The following is a 22544-nucleotide window of genomic DNA, read 5'->3' as shown; positions in this document are numbered from 1 at the left end:
TAACCTACTTAGTGGCGAAATCTGACATGAACAAATCAGAATCTGTTTATATTCTTCATTTATCTCATTTAGTGCTGTTATTCATATTGCTGCAGAAGTATTACTGTGTTTGAGTATGGAGTGCTGAGATACTCTATTGGGAATATAAGGCATATATTACCTTTCTAAAATGTCAACATTTTTGAATCTCAAAACACATCTGGCCTTGGGGCATTTGAGAAGAGATGTGAACCTGTAGTATTTTTATTAGGGCCTCTAAGCCTTTTTCAATTGAAAACCTTCCCTTGAGATTCTCTCCTTGGCACCATCTTTTTATGATATGCAAATGTGGGCCTCCCTTGCCTGTCATGCAAGGTTCATTTACTGAGTGCTATATGTTGGGCTTTGTACAAGATATGGGGAAGAAAAAGGCATTGGCCCTCCTTGCCCAGAGATGGTCAGAGCCTCCTGATGGTGTGGGTGGTGCTAACATAGCAGCCTGTGGAGTACTGGGTGTGGTGTGATAATCATAGCCGGAAATTCCACCAAAATAGCAAAGGCAAAGAGGTGTGGAAGAGAGTGTGATCAGGGGTCAGTTGTGCATTTGCTGTGGTTTTTGAAAAGGAAAGCCAGAGATGGGTTTGCAAGATGCCAATTTTTGAAAAGCATTATCTACAAGGCTAAACACTTGAGAATTTATCCTTTGGCAAGAAGGAGTCTTTAAACCTAGGAATGCATGATCAGTTGGGTTTGTATTTTAGAAAGAATCCTTTTGACTTCAGCCTCCTACCCCAAAAAAAGTCATTGCAATAATCTGGGCCACAGGACATTGCCTACTATCCTAAATGATACTTATATTGGACAGTTCTTTAGGGTTTATAAAATATTTCCCCCCTGCCTTAATTTATTTTGCAGTGATCCTGAGAAATGAGTAAGTAATAATTAAGAGATTCAGAGGAGTGAATTGCCCAAGGTCACATTTGGCAACTGGCTATACAAGCTCTCTTCATTCTACTTTGGGTACTGCTTGGACATCATATTAACACATTCACCATAACTAAGATTTGGAAACAACCTAAGTGGCCATCAGCAGATGAGTGGATTAAAAAACTGTGGTACATCAAACAATGGAATACTATGCTGAGGTAAAAAAAAAAAAAAAAAAAAAAAAAGGAAGGAATCTTACCATTTGCAACAGCATGGATGGAACTGGAGAGCATTATGCTAAGTGAAATAAGCCAGTCAGAGAAAGATAAATACCACATGATCTCACTCATTTATGGAATATAATGAACAACATAAACTGATGAATAAAAACAGATCCAGAGACAGAGAACCATTGATCAACCGTCAAACTTCAAAGGGAGGGGAAGGGGAGTGGGGAAGGGGGAGAAATCAACCAAAGGACTGTATGCATGCATATAAGCCTAACCAATGGACAGAGACAACAGTGGAGTGAGGGCATGAGTGGGGGTGGTGGTTGGGGGTTAATGGGGGAATAAGGACACATATGTAATACTACCTTAATCAATAAAGAAATTAAAAAAAAATAAAACATTCAATATGCTCAGTTATTAAGCATACTTAAAGGTAATCTACCACCTACATATCTTTTATGTTTGTTCCCTCTGGTTAGCCTGTCAGATCCTTGAGGACTTCTAGTATTACATCTGATGTGCCTGTTGGCACAAAAATAGACTCACAGTAGGCACCATCAAGAATTTGCTAAATTGTTTCCCCTTCTAAAGCTAGCACAGGCCATGAAGAAGGAACATTTATGAAAACAGAGGGGCCATTGTTTTTCTAATTGTATATCATCATGTGTACTTATTAGGTGTTTATATGTTTAAGACACTGCTCTAGGTGCTGTGGGGAATACCGACTATAAAACAATAAGATTTAAATTTAAGATTTTGTCATGAATTAAGCCTATTCTATCTTATTCAGATCCCACGCACCAAATTTCTTGGCTTTTGCAATAAAATCTCTTTTTAATGTTTGGTGTTGAAATCAAAAGGCTTTTTGCATGAACTGATTAGAACTGTTAGTTTTACACATTTACTTTGCATTAATTTATATGGTGATTAGGTATAGCATGGCCTCTTTCCAAATGGGTATTTTAGACACAAGGATAGAAAGAAAGAAAAAATCATCAAATGAGTACATTTGATTATAAAAGAATGAAAGTTTTAGCTTGACTAGATGCCCACTAATGTCACTTCACAAGTAAAAATTGTCTTGTAAATCATATTTAAAATTAATAGCAACCTGTAAGGTTTTATGGGAGCCTTGCAGAGTTAGCAGTGAAATTAATGAAGTAATCTTTTTCTTATATAATGGCATGTATTGCAATTTATGTAGCAGTATTTCCCAGGCTGTCTAGGAGTTAGAGAAAAGTCAAGTTCTAATTGTTCTGTCTTTAGAATCCATGTCAATTTAAAAGCATTTGCTGAGTTGACACAGTTCTAATATTTTTTTTCACTGACTTTGTATAAAAAAAAAACCTCTTGGAGCCCCAGAAAAAACTCTAGAGATCATTTATACCCAAGGGCTAGCCTGGGGGAAAAACAGATTAGGAAACTGATTCCCACGGGTTCAAGTCAATTCTACAACTTATTAATTATCAATTAATTATTATTGTTAACTTTTTAAATCTTCACCTGAGGATGTTTAGAGAGAGGAAAAGAGAAAGATGAGAGAGAGAGAGAGAGAGAGAGAGAGAGAGAGAGAGAGAGAGAGAGAGAGAGAGAGAGAGAAGAGAAGAGAAACATTTATTAGGTGTCTCCCATATACCCACTATGACTGGGATCGAACCCACAACCTAGGTATGTGCCCTGTCCAGGAATTGAACCTACAACCCCTTTACATATAGGACGACACTCCACTCAACTGAATCATCTGGCCAGGATAATTAATTATTAATTAATTGGACAAATCTCTGAGCCTCTTGTTCTTTATCTGAAAAATGAGCCTTATGCTACTATTTTTCAAAGATTCTAAGACATACCTTTTGTTACTGTACATTTTAATATATCTGAAAACCAGATGTGTTTTACAATACATTATGTTATTTTTTCAATTTGTGGTGCTTTGTCCCCCAGTGGTTCATAAAATAATGTTGCATCTTACAATCAGTAATTTCTTAGATTTGATGAAATATGTTAGTGTTTGCTTTATCACCTCTTGGGTTGTTGTCAGGATCAAACCAGTTAATATGTTTGATAGAACATGACATCTGAATTAACAAAGTAGCAAGCAAAAGCATCTTTGTAAGTCCATTGACAATCTTTCTCTACTTACTTGTTATGATGAAACTTTTACTATGTGTCTTAAAAATTCATTTGGAAAAGTTGGAAAATGGAAATTGTAAATTTAGATGAATTAAGATATCAAATGTCATTCTTGAATATTTGAAGTAGACAAACAATTCAGTGGAGTCTTACAATTAACTTCCTGAAAGGTTTTTTTTTTCCTTTTTTTTTTTTCCTTCAAACAATGCCTCAGTCATGTTGATCTTTATCTCCTCTTACTACCCCAACCTAAAAGAAAGTCCAAGGAAGGCCAGCTTTGAGTAGATGGAGGGTGAGAAGATCATTAATTTCATTTAGAACAAATTGAATTTGAGATGAGTTTGAGGCATCCAAGTGAAGATGTTGAGTAGGCAGTTGAATTTGTGAGTCAGAGATAAAAATGTGGCATTTGGGGTATAGAGATGGTAAATGAAGGCTCATCCTAGATGAGATCACCTAGGAAACAAATAGAGAAAGGATTGAAACTGGAGGTTGACAAGCCCCTTCAGTCAGAAAACCTGTCTTATTTGGCCTATGTAGTGTTTTTAAAATATTTGAGCAAGTTGCTGTAGCATAGTTATGTTTTATTTTTGGCAACCCTGAATATATTTTCTCTTTTTGATAGCAGCACCCTAATTTCCTTTTAAGAAACTTCCTATCCTCTCATCTTAGACCTTGTGTTTTATATGTTTTTATTGAGTCCATGAAATTTTTAAATATATTTTTATTGATTTTAGAGAGTAAGGGAGGAGAGAGAGAGAAACATCAACGAAAGAGAATCATTGATAAGCTGCCTCCTGCACACCCCCTACTGGGGATTGAGCCTACAACCTGGGCATATGTCCTTGACCAGAATCTAATCTGGGGCCCTTTAGTCTGCAAACCATCACTCTATCTATTGAGCAAAACCGGCTAGGGCAGGCCTGTGCTTTAGATTAAGTTCCACTCCTGACTCCAAATGAAGTGTGTGACCCAGAGTTGGCCAATCATCCCCTGAGTAGTCTAGCAACAAATGGTTGGTTCAAGTTGGCTCAAATGAGAGGGAATTTCCAGACTCTGAGGGAGCTCCAGGAAGAGGCTTCAACAGGAGGGAAGAAGCTGAAGGTTGGTGGAGGTATAAATCTGATAACAGGTAATTGCTGTGTGAGGGTTTCATTTCTCTTTTAGGAGACAAGATCGCCTGAAAATGGGGTTGGTGCTGGTGGTATGGATGTGAGAAGGGGAGGAAGTTTGAAAGGGAAGTAACAGTTGAGCAGAGAGAAAGAATGAGTCAGTGAGAAATCTGATAGGACCGCCCAGCATTGTGGAGTGCTCATTGAAAGTTGGTGCTCATGAAAGCAGAATGACACTATCTGCCTGCATGAGACTTTCTCCAGTGCCCAGGTAGGTGCTCAGCTGTAGAGAGCTGCAGTAAGCATCACCCAAGGCTGGGGTTTTAGCAGAAGGAGGACCAAAGGGTGAATAAGCTAAGTTTTGCATTTGGTAATGGTGTTATGAAAAAAGTGTTATGGAGATGATGGCTTTTAGAAAGAAAACTGAATAAGAAGGGATATGAAATGAAACTTTTGACCAGGCCCTAGTGGTTGATCACAATGTGGGGCATTTTGATAAGGGAGGTGAAGCTGAGGATATTGTAATTGAAGGGTGGGATGTTTGGGCAGTAGGTGGCTCAGGAGTAGTGGAGGAAAGGATCATTAGATGTGAGGTAGTAAGAGAATAGAGACCAGAGTGCTGATGCCTTTGGACATTTGGCTCACCCCTACTGATTGCAGGATTCAGAGGAGAGGAAGATTTTGGTCAGGGTTCAGATAAGGTATATGTGTGTGTGTGTGTGTGTGTGTTTTATAAAGAACAGGTTATCCATATTTTCTAAACCTCCTTACCTTTACTTTAGTTTCAATGGAAATTCAGCTGGGATTTAAATGGTTTGGGGACCACTTATTTGTTTTTGCATTATGTCCTGAGAGTCATATTTTATCAGGCAAAGTCTGTCTTTAATCACTTTGTTTTACTATAGAAAACATAAATCGCTTAAACCACTTGAGTTCATAGAATCTCCAGTTGCTGCAATGATTGATGCCCTTTTTGTCTTATGTGGTTTCTAAAGGTGACTGAAAGTGCAGTCAAAACATTTGAGAGGAGGCCAGGTTTTCCTGAGTCCCTTGTGGCCCTCACCATGATGAGCTTTGAAGGGAGCGTAAGTAGGAAGCCATGTTAGAGGTATCTGTTGCTATTCGTAATATGTGTCATTCTTTGGCAGTAATTCAGGGAGAGCAAACCCACCAGTTCAGAAAATATTTCTCTGAATGGTAAGGCTTCTGAGCCAGCCTTCCTTATACTTGAGAAGGAAAAGGGGTTAGAAAGGTTCACAAAGAAAATAAAAAGCATGTGGAATTTATAATGAATTGCTAAACCTGACCATCTAAAACATCTGAAGGTTGTGATAAAAATATTCACCAAGTAATCAAGATTATAGTAAATTCTATAATCTAAAAATGAAAGAAAAGAAAAAGGAATTCAGTATATAAGCTTGAAATACAGCATCTTTTTGTTACTGTTTTTTGAAAAGATTAGATAAATGACAGAGCTCAGGGTAAGAGTGTCCATGTTTTAAGGCTGCAGGAGAAGCTCCCCGCATTCAAAGGTCTGCTCTGGAATGAAATGTTTTACAGCAGAGATCAGTTCTGCTGCTCACTAGCCTCTCACTCTGCTCTCTGTCTCCTTATTCTCCCCTTAAGGAACCTGTTTATTCATCCCTACTTTTGCCTTTAATGTGCCCTGTCCTAATTCATCTCTTCTCCTTTCTCCACATTTCATCCATTGTCCTTGACAAAACCAAGTCAAAGCCTAACATTATGCTTTCCTATCTCTGGCTCCTTGTATTTATTACTTGTATAATTTGGTAAGTTAGCTCTTTAACAGATTTATAGATTGGTAGGTGGTGAAAAACCATGGATTTTTCCCCCTCAAACTATTCCCAAGGCAAGAATCACTTCACACAACTCAAGTTTTAGAGTCTACAAGTTCCTTTAGACCCTGGGTATTCTGGGTTTTCCTATCTGGGACTTAAGCCTTTAAATATTGTTTCATTTTTCCCTAGGCCTGGGGTTGGTGCTCAGAGAACAAAAAGTTGCTGATGATCATTGCCTGTCCTTGACATCTGCTCTTTTATATTATTCTACCCAAGCAATGGGTTAGGTCCTGCCTTGATCATTTTTTTTTTTCTCATAAGAAGACTCATAACTCCTCCCATCACATAGGTTTTAGTGAAGACTTGTGATCTTTCACCAACTTTACTGACTTTATCCCTACATCCTATTATTTCTGATTTGAATATCAATCAGGGTTCTCCCCACATTAAGGCAACTGTGGGACAGGGAGGAACCCTCACTCTATACCTTAACAACTAGCACACATAAATACTGTTTATTTTCTAAGAATTTTGGTGAGTAAAATAACTAAACCACCTGCTCTCAAAATAACTAAACCACCTGCTTTGTTCTTAGCATTTTTGGAAGCCTTAGTTTATTCTAGATATGAGTCTTCTTGTGGCTTAGAAGATGCCATTTTGTGTACCTCTTTACTAGGTATTGTAAAGCTTGTAAAATGGGAGATGAGGTGTAAGTCGACCGAACATTGCTTCTTGGACTCAACAGAGAAAGAGACTGAGTTAAGTTGTAGCTAAAGAGCCCTATCCTGCCGAAACCGGTTTGGTTCAGTGGATGGAGCGTCGGTCTGTGGACTGAATGATCCCAGGTTCGATTCTGGTCAAGGGCATGTACATTGGTTGTGGGCACATCCCCGATGGGGAGTGTGCAGGAGGCAGCTGGTTGGTGTTTTTCTCTCATCGATGTTTCTGGCTATCTATCTCTCTTCCTTCCTTTCTGTGAAAAATCAATAAAATATATTTTTTTAAAAAGAGCCCTATCCTCCTTAAGATTCTTTAGGAAGTCTCAGTTGAGTTTACAAACTGCCAAGAACAGTCGCTGGCATATAGTCAGCCATTAATGATAGCTATTCTTAGTGGTATTAGTGGCTAGTTAGAAAGATCTCATATTGAAAAAAATTATGAATTAAAAGCTTATCTCCTATATGAATTGAACCTTGGGATTTTCATATCATGATAGTTCTCTACACTTATGCCTGTCAAAGAATAAATGGGGACCTTAAAATCATAGAGCATTACAGCTGGCAGATATCAGCATTGGCAATGTTACATAGAAGGAAGCTGAGGCCTAGAAAAGTTTGGTGACTGTTACTAGGTCATTCTGTTGATATTGGAAAATTGGGGCTAAGATTTACATACCTGGTAAAATCCTGGTTCTGGGCTCTGGAACCAGGATTTTACCAGGTGTGTGACTGAAAAATCACTCTTGAGAGAGGAGCATGGAAAGGGTTAGTATTCAGGGGGTGCCCAAACCTTGAATACTTGCTAAAGTCAAAGAATACTATAAAATATAGAGGTTTGGCCTCTTAATGTTTTACCATATTACTCCTCTCCAATGGTTAGCTTTTACATCTGGTCCTTTTAAATTAAAATATGGGTCCATATTTTGAAACACCAGGAGAATTTGGGGCCTTACGGATATTGCAGCCTCTCATAAGATTAAAGGCCCCTGTTTTGAGACTGTAACTGGTGATGTGTGAGAGAGAAGAGCCTCGGCTCAAAGAGACCTCTACCTCTGGGCCTGTGGGAACTACGTGGTTCCAGTGCATGGCTGCCTAGGCCTGGGGTTGGTGCTTAGTATTTAGCTGTATAAGGAGTGAGTGGCAGGGAAGTGAGAAGCCACTGGCAGTGGCTGAGGTCTGCAATGTACTTAGACTTTCTGGGTGTCCTCTTATGAACACTGCAGCAACGATGGGAAAATAAAGAAACAACACAGCACAGTGATGATGGGACTGAGATACATACAAAGATCAAGTTAAGAATGTGTTTTCCGAAATTGTTGAGATAGGGACAGAGGACAATTGTGTTGCATGTTGTAGAGAAGTCCTGTGTTTCCTTACTTGTAGAGAAGATCTATTAGAGATCCCTAACCAAGAGCATTTGGACAGAGGGAAATTCAGGGACAGATGTGTGAGCAGACAGAACAAATACTTAATTTAGCTTATAGATGTCAAGCAGAGGTACAAACAGGGCAATTTACCTTCACAGTTGGAGATCTCAACCACCATGCTGTCCGTCTGAGCTGCCCACTGAGATCCAAGCCCTGGAGAAACAACCATTCCTGTGGTCCTCCTGCTCTCTGGTGTCCCAGGGGCTCCTTAAAGCCTACTAAGTCATTGGGTCGTTTTATGACCCACGGTCACCTTAGTTAAATGACCTCAATGATTTTTAGGTTCCCATGGAATCTCCAATCTTTGAATGCATTTGCATCCTTTCCTTATAGCATCAACTTTTTATCTTGGTAACTGTATCTACTGGCTTTCCTTGTCCTTTGGAGAGTTTTAGTTGAATCTGGCTCAATCCAAAGCCCCCTGGTGATTCCGTCTTCCTTCCTCATGCCTCCCTCTGCCTCTGAGATTCTGAGTCCGAGAGCTGTGTGTGCTCATGTGCTTCCTGAGTGCAGCACTTCTCCCCACACCACTTTCCACGGAGATCTCCTCCATCGCCTAGGCTTTAGTGAAGACTTGTGACCTTTCACCAACTGTACTGACTTTATCCCTACATCCTATTCTTCCTGATTTTAATGTCAATCAAAGTTCTCCCCACATTAAGGCAACTGTGGGTCAGGAGGAAACCTCACTCTATACCTTAACAACTAGCACACATATATACTGTTTATTGTCTAAGAATTCTGGTGAGTAAAAGACTTGTCTCATTTATATGCACTTCAGTGTGGGTGCAAATATATCAAATCAGAGATATGACTGTATACCTAATGTCTAATTGACTACAAGGCTATTATTGGTTATGTAGTCACTGTGCTATTTGTATTCTTTCCTTGTAAACATTTTACTGCATACTCAGCACTTTACACTATACTATCTGAACAGCACTCACCTCAAATTTCTTTTATCTCCTTTGTCTACCGACTTCTTTTCTTCAGTGCAAGCCTTATACCTTTGTTTAGCTTTCATACCAATTTCCATGTTTTGGAGCCCAAAGCATGTGTGAATCCCATTCCATTTCTCCTTTCGCACTCCTTGTAGCCTAGAATATAGTGTTGTTATTTGTTTGTTTTAAGTTTTATGCTTTCTTGGGTTTATATTATGATTTCAGTAATCCTTTTCATGTCCTGCTAGTAAGTCCACAGTCTGGGAGTCTCCCCAACAATACCAACACACCTAGACTTTTATTTTGAGTAAAAGTTGTAGATGATGTACAGGAATTCTTAAGACTTGTGTTCCTTTCTCTACAATAGATGTGAATTTCTCCCAATCATTGCCTTTGGCGTGTATTGTCTGAATGTCTTTTTTTCTTCACAGATACCAGGAAGGGTGTAATGTAACTAGATCCTTAATACAGAGGATTTTGGGAGGATCTTGAAGTCATTCTCTTTAATTCTGAGGATTTCCTTGGATCTTAGACAAGTGAAATTCTTTCTGGATTCGAATGAAAGTTAATGAATTTTCTACTATTTGTGATTGGCACTAAATAAAGGAGAATCTAACTTTATCTTTTTTTTTTTTTCTAGAGAAAAAGTTCATTTCTGTTCTGGGAAAATAGAAAAGTCAAGGTTCCCACCCCACCCTCTGCCCTTTCCCCTCTCCCCATTGTCCTCATCCAAGAGCAATGGTGGGGGGGGGGGGGAAGGAACATTTGTAATAATATGAAAAATAAAAACTTATTAAAAAAAAAAAAAAAGCCAAAAAAAAAAAAATAGAAAAGTCAAGGTTTAAAATAGATTACAGTATTTTCTGACGAGGCTAAAGAATTAGAAGTTTGTCAAATCTTTATTTCTTGAGTGAAAAAAGAAAAAAGGTGGGGAGTAAATAGAAGGTATATTAGGTTCTAATAACCATTATAGGCAGCATTTGTAGAGCATATATGTGCTAGGCACTGTCCTACACATTTTCCATTTCTCATCTCAGTTATTACAACAGCCCTTTGACACTCCCACTCTTTTTTTTTCTTATATGTTATTTTATTTCATTGTTTTCTTTATTGATTAAAGTATTACATATGTGTCCTTATCCTCCTCCCATTGTCCCCCTCACTCATGCCCTCAACCCCCTGGTGTCTGTGTCCACTGGTTAGGCTTATATGTATGCATACAAGTCATTTGGTTGATCTCTCCCCCTTACCCCCACTTTCCCCTACCTTCCCTCTGAGGTTTGATGGTCTGATTGATGCTTCTCTGTCTCTGGATCTGTTTTTGTTCATCAGTTTATGTTGTTTATTGTATTCCATAAATAAGTGACATCATGTGATATTTATCTTTCTCTGACTGGCTTATTTCGCTTAGCATAATGCTCTCCAGTTCCATCTACTCTTATCCTTATTTTATAGATGAGGAACCCATGCTGCCAGAGTGGTTGAATAGCCTGCCCAAAGTCAGGCAGCTAGTAAATGGCAGACTAGCTACACACTTCAGCTACACAGTTACACTCCCATATATTGAGACGCTTTGACTTCCTCCCTCACTTGGATGCAGCCTCCCACAATATATATAAAGCACAGAACTGGCAGTTTCAGCTTTTTCTCTTGTTGTTGTTTGTTTAATAGCAGGGTTAAAAAAACAAAGGCACTATGCAGTCCAAATCAAGTTTAATTAGACCTGTGTGGAAAACATAACAATTATCCACGCCAAATTTCCAACCGTCTTTTCATGTTCAATTATTAATAGTCACTGGTGCACAAAGTCTTTCATTTATTTTCAAAGTGAAATACGTGAAGCTTGCATAGGACTTCAAGCTGTTACCTCCTCCTTTAAGAATTTTTAGCTGAAAGGAACATTTTCTCTAAAAATGAAAAAAAGAAATCCATTTTTGTTTGTGGGACACACATTCCTTTGGGGAATATGGTTATCAGGTGTGGACTCTTGGCATTAAACTAAACTTTTCTTTCACTTTCTTGAGCTGATGGAAAGGCATTGGAGGTGGTGGTGTGGGGGCTGGGGTGATGTGGAGTGGGTAGACAGAGTATTTAGACATGTACAACTAGTATATCCAGATCTGGACAAAAAACCCTTTATTAGTTCTCAGGCTTCCTGCAACTGAGGTTTTAGAAGAATCTAAAAAGATCTCCTTGAGCTAAGTTATCTAGATGTGATTTTATAAAATGGCAATTCTTCTCTATTTGTAGTGGAAAAGATAATAAAGGCTATCCACCCTTCCAAAATATAAAAAGGGTGTTCTTATATTGCTTTCACAATTCAATGTAAAAATTCCTCAATGATAGTTTTTAATATTTTATTATTATATTATAATACTAGAGGTCCAGTGCACAGATTCGTGCCCTGGTGGGGTCCCTTGTCCTGGCCTGCAGGGATCAGTGGACCTCTGGCACCACAGCTTACTTGACAGCTTGTTGGGCTCTAGCCCACTGTCTGTGTTGATCCTGCACAGCATGAAGTACGAGAAGTGGCAGGTGCCATGGAGGAGCACGAGCCCAATCTGGGAACTACGCCGCTCCTGCTCATCCTGGCCTGTGCAGGGGGAGTGTCTGCAGGAGAGGTTCATGCCACCATAGCTGTGCTTGCCAGCCATGAGCCCTGTGTCTGGCGTCCTTCTATCAGCTGAGCAGCACTCCCTTTGTGGAAGTGTACTGACCACCAGGGAACAGCTTCTGCATTGAGTGTCTTCCCCTTGGTGGACAGTGTGCATCATTGCTACCAGCAGGTCATCTGGTTATCTGGTCACTTAGGCTTTTATATATATAGATTTTTCCTCTATCCAAGCCATAGAAAAGGTTATAGAAATATAAAAATATATAATTATATAAAAATAGCTATCTTGCCCATAGCTCAGTGGTTGAGTATCAACCTGTGAACCAGGAAGTCATGGTTGGACTCCTGGTCAGGGCACATGCCCAGGTTGTGGGCTTGATCCCCAGTGTGGAGCATGCAGGAGGCAGCTGATCAATGATCCTCTTTCACGTTGATGTTTCTATCTCTCTCCTCCCTTACTCTCTGAAATCAATAAAAATATATTTTTTTAACAAGGTTCTATGTAGAACTTTGACAGTATAAATTATTTAAAAATAAATTTGATTAGTTTTCCTCTACATTTAAAACAATACAGTAACTAAAAATATTTGGAAAATTCAGGGAAATAGAGGCAAAGAAGAAGCAAACTTCTATAGTCCCTACACCCAGGAGAAACATACTGTATTTCTATATTTTTGTCTGTGAAGAGTTTTTTACATCCTTTTCTGTGGTGAGTTTATATTTATATTTCGTGATTATGATTTTGTCCCCATCACAGGTTAGCTCTGCAGGCTTCTGAGTCCCTTTTATTTTTTTATTTTTTTTAAATATATATTTTATTGATTTTGTACAGAGAGGAAGGGAGAGAGATAGAGAGTTAGAAACATCGATGAGAGAGAGTCATCGATCAGCTGCCTCTTGCACATCCCCTACTGGGGATGTGCCCGCAACCATGGTACATGCCCTTGACTGGAATCGAACCCGGGACCCTTCAGTCCCCAAGCCGACGCTCTATCCATTGAGCAAAACCGGTCTTGGCCTGAGTCCCTTTTAATATATAGGTTCAACCTTCACTGTCATTTCCTTGCAATTTATTTATGTTTTTGCCAGAGTGAACCGTTTATTCTGCAAAGTTTACCATAAGTTGGATTTTGCTGATTACACATTCCTGTTAAATGCTCCTCTGGCCATTGTGTTTCTTTCAAACTGGTCAGGAGCCACTTAACATCAGTTCGTTCGTTTTCTCTCTCTCTCTCTCTCTCTCTCTCTCTCTCTCTCTCTCATTGACAGACAATGATGATTGTTGCTGCCTATGGGATTCTAAATCTTATTTCAGCACTAGCTGGTTTGGCTCAGTGGTAGAGGGTTAGCCCATGGATTGAAGGATCAGTGGTTTGAGTCTAGTCAAGGGCATGCAACTGGGTTGCAGGCTTGATCCCAACCAGGGGCATGTGTGTGAGCCAGCCAACTGATGTGTCTCTCTCATATCAATATTTCTCTCTTTCAGTCTCTCCCTCTCCCACTCTTTCTAAAAACCAATGGAAAAAATATCCTCAGATGAGGATTAACAAAGAAGAATATTTTTTTCAATGGTATAGTCATTTATTAACTAGAATCTATATTAATAAAAGGGTAATATGCTAATTAGGCCAAGTCAACTGGCCATCTTCCGGACATCCAACTTCCTTCCAGACAAAGCCATGGAGGTGGGGGCCAAGGCTGAGAGGGCAGTTGGGGTTGAGATCAGGCCAGCAGGAGAGGGCTGTTGGGGGCGAGATCAGTCCAGCAGGGGTGGGCCATTGGGGGCGAGATCAGGCCAGCAAGAGAGTGCAGTTGGAGACAACCAGGGAAGCATGGAGGGCAGTTGGGGTGAGATCAGATCAGCAGGGGACTGCCGTTGGGGACAAGGTCAGGCTGGCAGGGGAGGGCAGTTAGGGGTGATCAGGCAGGCAGAGGCAGTTGGGAGTTAGATCAGGCCAGCAGGGGAGAGCAGTTGGGGGCTAATCAGGCAGGCAGGCAGGCAGAGACAATTAGGGGTGATCAGGCAAGCAGGCAGTGAGTGTTAGGAGCCAGTGGTCCCAGATTGCAAGAGAGATGTCTGACTGACAGTTGGATCAGGCCTAAACGGGCAGTTGGACATCCCCCAAGGGGTCCCTGATTGGAGAGGGTACAGGCTGGGTTGAGGGGAACCCCCACCCCCATGCAGGAATTTTGTGCTTTGGACCACTAGTACTTCTATAAAGAGAGACTCCTATGAATCAGGTACTTGGTTATTCTTTATGTAGGAAAGGCAGGTAAAACATCTGATTTTCCCGCCCTCCCTGTTTATCAGTTTTCAAAATAATTAGTTGGCTGCATGAGCTATCTCATTAGTAATATTCTCCAAAGGTGACCATTGAGAAAGATGGACAGGCATGGAGGCAATGGCAGAGAGGTGTGTATGATTTATTAAGGATTAATAAATTTAAAAATATTAGTGTTTCAATCCATTGCATTTATTCTTGTTGACCCAAAAATTGTGCAATTTTTGACCAGTGGGAGCCCCTCTGTGTTGGCTCCTGAATCCTTTTGATATGATTCTAATAGTTTTTGATAGATTTTCTGCTTCCTAATATTAAAATATTCTAAGCTTTTGGCTCTCAAAATGTGACCTGAGGATGTCTGGGAGTTCCTGAGACCCTATTAAGGGTTCTGTGAAGCTAGAACAATTTTCATAGTATTGTTAAGACATTTTTTATCTCTTACTTATATAGTGGAATTTTCTAAATACCACATATTGGAATGTGTGAGTGTATATTCTTGTGTTTTCTAGAATTTTTTAAGATAAGTTCTTTGATGTCTTCAGTAACTTCTAAGAATGTTCAATAAAAGGGTCCCAGTACCAAAAATTTCAAGAACTGCTATTCTATGCTCATCTTTTAAATTTCTTGCCACATACTAGTGCATGGACTCACTAGTCCTTATAAAATAGCTCTTTTATTTTTAAATGTTTTTATGTGTGAGAGATCTGCTCCAAGTCTCACAGGTAATAAGTAGCAAAACCAGGATTTGAGGTAGATGTTTATGCATCCCCCTCCCCCCCCTAATTAATGTCCAGAAATTTATGATCAATTAAAGTTTAGAAGCTGTAAACACTGCAGCTGTGCTAGGCTTGTACATTTTAGGGGCCACCAAGTAAAATTAGCAGTTCTTTTTCTGAAATGGAATGGCCCTAATAAGGGAAAAACAGAGATAGAAGCAGGATGAGTATCTGCTAAGCTCCACTGTATACTGAAAAACAATGCACTAAGCATGTTGGCTTTATTGGTACAATGGGCAAATTAAAGATGCCAGTGGTAACTCACTAGAACCTTAACTTTTGAAGATTTCAATCATCCAGAGAAAAGCCTCCTTAGCTCATGGAACTCAGTAATGGCTCATGCATTTTCTACTAATTTCTGAATCTTGGATCCAACTGATAGCTTGACCACATAGCTTAGAAATAATTTTCCCCGCACCATCCTGTGATTAATTGAACCAAATCCTTCACAAGAAAGCATCTTCCAGTTTTCAAAGTGGAATAATGGTGCCTTAAGCCTGGGTCTCTCATTTTCCCATCACTGAATATCGATAGTATAAAGGTATCTATTAGACAGTTAAAATCACTGGATTTTGCAGTTCCGGGTCCTCAGGGGAATTTTTATTTTGTCTCATTCTGTTGAGATGAACTCAGCAATTCATCCTTTATTCACAACTCCTAATAATTGTGGCTTCTCTTAGATAAGGAACAGCATTAATTCTTGTTTTCCAAAAGTTTCCATCATAAGAAAAGGAAGTATGCTTTGGAAACAGCCTCTCTGAAGCTGGAATATGTAGGGGAGAGGAGCAGCCTGACGTAATGTCCTTGACTGTCTACCAACATAAGAAGCACCTGACAGCCTCGGGTGCCACGTGGAAAAGTGTCATCACATAGGAAGCTTGAATCAGAGCCCACATCGCTATTCAGGTGCTTCCTAATTACTTTGTGGTTCAGGTGGGGAGTGAAGCAAAGCCTAAGTCAGGGCTTCAGAGCTCTTGGTAAAATAGAGATTTCCTGTTTGGGAAGTAGTTATTAAATACTAAATATGTTTTCGTATTTATGAGCAAATTAATTTTTCCCTAGAGCCTTGTTTATTTTTCTCATAATTAAATCTGTCATAGTGAAATGATTTAAATATCTGCTTTGTGTGACCTGTTGCATTTAGATTTATGGATTTGGAAAGTCAGAAGCCTGGGCTTTCTGAGCAAGTCATCTCACTGAGTTTGCTGAAGGTAGTTTTAGAATACACAAAAGTCAAAGTGTGAAGTAGAAGGTGAGTCTTTCATGGGGATGGGTACTACCATTGGTCATGTCAAATTTTTCTTTTCTATTTGTCACTTTGACTAAATTGCATATATATATATATGTTTCATATATATGTTTCATGTTAAATTCACTGAACAGACCCACCTCCACACAAAAAGCATGTGGTGTATGAAGACATGAGCCTTGATTTTATGGCTTGGGAATGCCAGGAATTTTGGGTTCTGGTGTCACTTGAGGAAAATGTCCCCGCCTTTCTGTGCTTTGGTTTCCTGTTTAGAAAGTTCTGCTCCTTTATAAAGACCTCAGAGTACTAGGAGGAAAGGTGCTCTATGTGTGGAGTTTTCCATAAAGTGTAGTCTCAATGAAAAGGCTGGACTAAAGGTAGGTGAATGCTTTATAGGAACATGTTTTACACATATATGAAATATTTATTAGTTTATGCTAATTAGTGTACTGATTTATTTATTCAAGTGTGAATAGCCCCAGGAAATTTGAATTAAGATTTAAAATTCAGGTTTCATTTTCCTAATTTCCTTTTTTCTCTTAAGAGTAAATAATATAAAGGCTTAGTTAGGAAAAAGTGGAAATTGCAATTGATTTTAAATTCCTGAACAGATTTAATGCAGGAAAAGTTTTATTGAAGTGAAAATGAGGGCCAGATTATTTTTGTTCTTGTTCTGAATCTAATTATAGGCAACTTTGGAGTGGTCCATTGATCTGTTTTCCAAGTCTAAGTGAGGGTGTCCATCACAGAGTGAGCCATGGCTTACCTTGTAGTGGGACTGCCTTGACTTAAAAGTCTCTGTGGTGTGAACTCAGATTTGCAGGAACACATTTGGAGGTGGATTCAGTTACACAGATGATGCCCAAGAGGAAATGAAGCCATTTCAAATTATTCCAGAAACTGGGAAGAGCACTTCCCAACTCCCCCAACTCTCAGTGTGCCACTGTTGGGAGCAGTTGTGCTGTGTATCCTTTAAGTGCTGTGGAGTTCAACACAGTTGAAGTTAGGCTGGTTGGAGTGTGGGCCTATTAGAATTGCATTTTTTTCCCCAGAGAGGACCATTCTAGAGAAAATATAAGTAATGTCATTGCATGATTTGTAGTCCATCACTGTTGCTGAAAATGTAGGACCATGTCATGTTCAAATCTGTGGTATTTGGGTTTGGTTCTAAATGCAAGTTTTGTGTATGTGATGTCAATTTGCATGAAGAGGCTGCATGTGGTATTTTGGAACCCATTAACAGAAACCAATGGGACTAGAAAACCCAAACTGCTTAGTTGAGGGTCAAAGCCAGGTTGGAGGGAGTTCTGGAAAGAGTATGTGACATGTGACCATGATCTTGTTCCTCAGGAGGTGAGGTTGGACTTGTGTTTCTTTTACTAAGGCAGGAGAGCTTTTCTCTGCTTTTGACTGCACTGCATGGTACTGTGCAACTCATTTTGGGCTTAGGTCTGAAAAGAAATATGTTTTAATTGTTCATTGTATAGTTTTGTATATTTTGTATGATTTTTTCCTTCCCTTACTTTTACTTGGTGAGGCAAATAGGTAAATAGAAAAGCAGAGAGCCTACGTGATCTGCAAATAAGATTAAGAGGGAACTATCTGGGGATTGGCACACTGCCTCCTGAATTAAAATTGGAATCCCACTACCAAGAGAGTGATGAGGAATTGATATCAGCTAGCCTTTGCAGTGTAACACACCATCCCCACACTTAGCAGGAAAAACAAGTCATTTGCCAGTATTTATCCACAATTCTCTAGATTGGTAGTTTGAACTGGGTTTATCTGGACAGTTCTGTAATCACCTAGGGACTGCATGCAGTCAGCTGTCACTCAGATGGGATTAGGAAGGTCTAACTCATATGTGTGGCAGCGGCCTGGCTGTTGGCTGGATGACTAGTGGCCTTTCCAGCAGGCTAGCTCATGCTTAGTCACATGATGGCCTCACGTCAGGATTCCAAGAGAATGAGAGTAGAAGCTGTGAGGCTTCTTGCATTCCAGGCCTACAAGTGGTGCAATATCACTTCTGCTAAGTTCTTTTGGTCAGAACAAATTATGCCTGGATTCAAGGGGTGGGAACACAGACTATTCCTATTCCTCTTAGAGAAACTGAAAATAATCTGTGGCATTTTCACCTATCATAACTTATTTGCATAGGTGAATAGCAGTGTTTGTGTCTCACTCTCTTGTGCAGGGTCTCACTCTGCCCTAGCTGAGGTCACTAGATATTGTTTTGGCCCTCAAATCTAGGGGAAGAGGTGATGAGTCAGGGAGTGGATTTCTGTCAGGTTTGGTCCCTAGTAGGGGCATCTTGTTATCTGCACTGGGATGAGGTAGGTCAGATGAACACTTCATCCCCCTCTCCCTCTGAAAGCCAAGAGTCCTGGGGGGAAGGGAAGACATAGAGGAAGGGTGTGCAGTGATGTGGGCCGGGCTCTCTGCCTGCTAAGGGATCTTGGTCACTTGATGTTTTAAAGCCTTAGTTTCCCCAGCTTATAATGAAGACAACAGCTCTCCCACCCATTCTCTGTCCCAGGGAAAGATGACTAAGGTGACTAATAGAAAATAAAAAGAATGTAGTTTTAAATGCAATGTGATATCCTGGATTGGATCTTGGTTAAAAGGATATTAGTGGAATAACTGGAACTCTGAATAGGCCTGGATTCTAGTTAATAACACCCAATGTCATTCTCTTTGGTTTGACAACTTAGTGCCATGGAAGATGTTGACATTGGGGTAGGCTAGGAACTCTCTGTACTATCTTGGCAACTTTTCTGTAAATAGAATGTCATTCTGAAAATAAAAGTGTATTTAGAAAGAAAAGAGGGAAATGCCTCTAGAAAATGAGTAAGCTCTGAGATGTATAAGTTTTAGAACATCAAATATTAAAATCAGGGATCAAGAATTTTTCACTTAATCAAATTACTTTGAAGTTTTTTTTTTTTGTTGCTGCATATTTTAATTTGATGTCTGGTAAATATTTTTTTCCAAAAAAAAAATATATTTTTATTGATTTCAGAGAGGAAGGGAGAGAGAGAAAGAGATAGAAATGATGAGAGACAGTCCGCAACCAGGAAATGTGCCATGACTGGGAATCGAACTGTGATCTCCAGGTTCATAGATTGGTACTCAACCACTGTAAAGTTTTACAGTTGTGTGAAGTTGTTTGAAGTAAAAACAAAACAAATTAGACATCATTCTAGCTAGTTCACCCTTTGTATTTTGCTAATGAATCCAGTTACTCACAATGAAGGTTATATATTATATTTGTCTCAGTATTCCCCATGCCTAGCACTGGGTTTAACACATAATACACACTTACTGGCTAACTGGACAGTATATATTTTAAAAAATTGAAGCAAACCTTTTGGCCAGAGTATATTTGAAGAAAGTCTCAGTGGAATGTTTGAGAAGTATGGTGGAAGGTGTTACAACAACTCTTTGGGGATTAAAAACTTTGCCATTCTTTCATGAATTATTGGAGCCTGAAATCAACTATTTTAAAAACTTCTAATGTGTAAAGTGTCCTTTGTGATAAACTTTTTTATGTGTAAAATATATTTTGTGTTATACATTCTCAAGATGGTAATCTCTTACCATTACTTTGGTAATATTATTTTATTGTTTTATTATTGTTTTAGAGTCATCAGAAGAATGACATCTTGTGATGACATCTACTCTCATCAGCTTTCAAATATGCAACACAGTATTATTAACTATAGTCACCATACTGTAGATTATGTCCCTTTGACTTATTTATTTTATAACTGGAAGTTTGTACCTTTGACCTCCTTCACTTTTTCACCCATCACCCTCTCCCCCTCCACACACTTCTAGCAACTAAAACTCTGTTTTTTGTATCTCTAAGCTTGGTGTTTTGTTTTTGTTTTTTTAGACTCTACATGTAAGTGAAGTCATACAGTATTTGTCTTTCTCTGTCTGACTTATTTACTTAGCATAGTGCTCTTAAAATCCACCCATTTCGTTGCAAATGGCAAGATTTATACATTTTCTTTCCATACCTTGACTATTGTATATAATGTTGCAGTGAAAATGGGAGTGCATATATCTTTTTAAGTCATTGTTTTCATTTTTTTCAGATAAATATTCAGAGTAGAATTGTTGGATCATATGCAGTTCTATTTTCAATTATTTGAGGAATCTCTATATTGCTTTCCATAGCATTTGGTAATTTTTAAAAAATACCTAAAGTAATTTATCAGGTATACAACCACTTTTGGATAGCTGAGAATTTTAACTTGGACCATTATTTTTTCTTTAAAATAACTTCCCATGAGTAGAGCTGAGTCTAGGATCTGATCATTTTATATATGTGGGAGTCAGGCAAATTTTTGTTTCTGAAGCTGTTTGAAGGGACTTCCCATCCTTCTGTCTGGCTTCAAGCCTAGAGTGCAGGTGTGAGTGCCATTCCACCAGCAGGACTCTAGAGTGGAGAGAGCTGGGGTGGACAGTGAGTCAGACCTGCACATGTGATTTTTTTTTTTTTTTTTTTTTTTTTTTGTGAAAAGCTACCAAAAGTGCCAGTCCTGAGGATTCTTTCTATTCTCAGTTTACTTGAGGATTTTAATATGGCATGACAATTACTTGCATTTCTAGAACCCCTGCTTTAAAAATGGTTTCTCTTGAGATCTCTTTTTGAGATGTTCCGAGTGTGTCAAAAGGATGTGAATATGCTGGAGCATTGCAGGGATAATTTCTTTTGTGTCTAAAATCTTCAGATACAGAGGAAAGAATCCGAAAGTCTTCCTTATTTCATATTCCTTCTCATATGTCTAGTGAACACTTCTAATGTAACAGGCACTATTTTGGTGCTGGATAACATAGACATAATTCCTTGCCCTCACAGAGCTTCTAGAATGGACATAATTCTCTGCCCTCACAGGAAGACAAATAAGTTAAACATGTCCAATGGTGATATGCACTATAGAGAACATTAAAGCAGGAATGGGATATAGGAGTAATGCCAACTGGTGAGGGAACTATATTAAGACCTAGGGTCTAGCACAACATATGGTGACTGACTGGACCCAAAAGTACAAAATAGCACAATTCTTTATGTATTGTCATTGACTGTGCTGTCATAAGCATCATTGGTATTGTCACTGTTATATTCAGAAAGTATTTTTCTCACGTCTGTGAGCAAGGTTGTGAGTGGAATTGGTCATGTAGCTGAGTGTCCTCCATACTGACAGCTTTTATGTGGACACATGCAGAGGACTTGACTCATGGCAAATAAAATAAATAAATAAACTATCTTCACTCAGCCACTGTTTATTGATGATGCATAGTGGAGGACCCCAAGATATGCCTTGCCAAAGGAGCATATGTTTGTGTGTAGTGGATCATTTGCATGTCAGTGATTGAACATCTGAGACATACTGTGAAAGGTCCATGACATATGCTGATTTGCCATCTTGCTGAGGCATGATTTTCAGTCACATGCTTTGGGAGGCTGGTGAGGGTAAATAACCTAGGAGTGTGTCAGCTGATTGTCTGTGTCCGCATTCCAGCATAGTGTTTTTCTACCATTGTTTCATGAGTAAAATGCCTCTGAAGGGAAATACACTTTCTTTGTGGATAACTCTGAGAAGGAAGTCGGCTTCTAATGCTGGGGATGAAAGTGTCAAGTGTAAGACGTAATGGTTTTGACCCAGAAAATGGGGTCGAGTGTCTCAAGGATATACTTAGCTTTTCCCTCGCTTTGTGAGAGAAACCATATGCTGTACTAGTGTTTGCCAACTCAGAGATTGAACCTCTCGTAAGTGTCTCATTTGGGTGAATCCTGATAAAGGCCCTAAGGGAAATGTGTACATGGGAGGATTAATCTCCCTTCTGGGAGATCATCCACTGCTTCATCTGGGCCCTAATATCAGGTTGTTCCTTTTTCTTCAGAAATGGCCATCCTTGTGTGAGGATCACTGGAATACATTTTCCAGCCTCCTGTGCACTTGGGTGTGGTCATGCAGCTGAATTCTGGCCATTAGAATGGCCATGGTAAAGACAGCAGAGCATGTCAGCCTGAATACCTGTTTCAGCGTGAAGAAGAGCAGTACCTCATTCGCCGTTTTTCCCATCATGGGAGAAAGACACAATGTTTTAAGGTGTTTGAGCCATTATATATTTGTGAGTCTGTTTTAGCAGATACTATTAGTATTCCATAACTAATACTAGTACTGTGTGTGATTAATGAGAGGCAAAGACTATAGTTTCAGTACCTTGATCTTACTTGACTGGGAGACTGGACCTAGTTGTTTCCACCTGAACAGTAGAGTTAGTGCTCTTGAATATTGTGCTTATTACGGCACTCACCGTTCATGGCTTACAGATGGCTGTGC

At 39.3% G+C, this 22544-nt stretch overlaps 1 protein-coding gene across 3 annotated transcripts in view; it reads left to right on the top strand.

Annotated features, from left to right (window-relative positions):
* Positions 1-22544, top strand: part of STXBP6 (syntaxin binding protein 6) — a 257098-nt gene that overhangs the window by 23618 nt on the left and 210936 nt on the right. Inside the window, exon 1 of one of the 3 annotated variants that reach the window (XM_084893614.1) lies at positions 16482-16565. The exons of the other annotated variants lie outside the window; for them this stretch is intronic. The gene's annotated coding sequence lies outside the window, so the exon portion shown is untranslated. Of the gene's footprint in view, positions 1-16481; positions 16566-22544 lie in introns of those variants that run through there. 3 annotated transcript variants of the gene reach the window in all.

This window comes from Pipistrellus hanaki (assembly GCF_964339955.1).
Source record: "Pipistrellus hanaki genome assembly, chromosome: 1".
NCBI lineage: Eukaryota > Metazoa > Chordata > Mammalia > Chiroptera > Vespertilionidae > Pipistrellus > Pipistrellus hanaki.
This window is presented reverse-complemented; position numbering and strand designations above follow the sequence as displayed.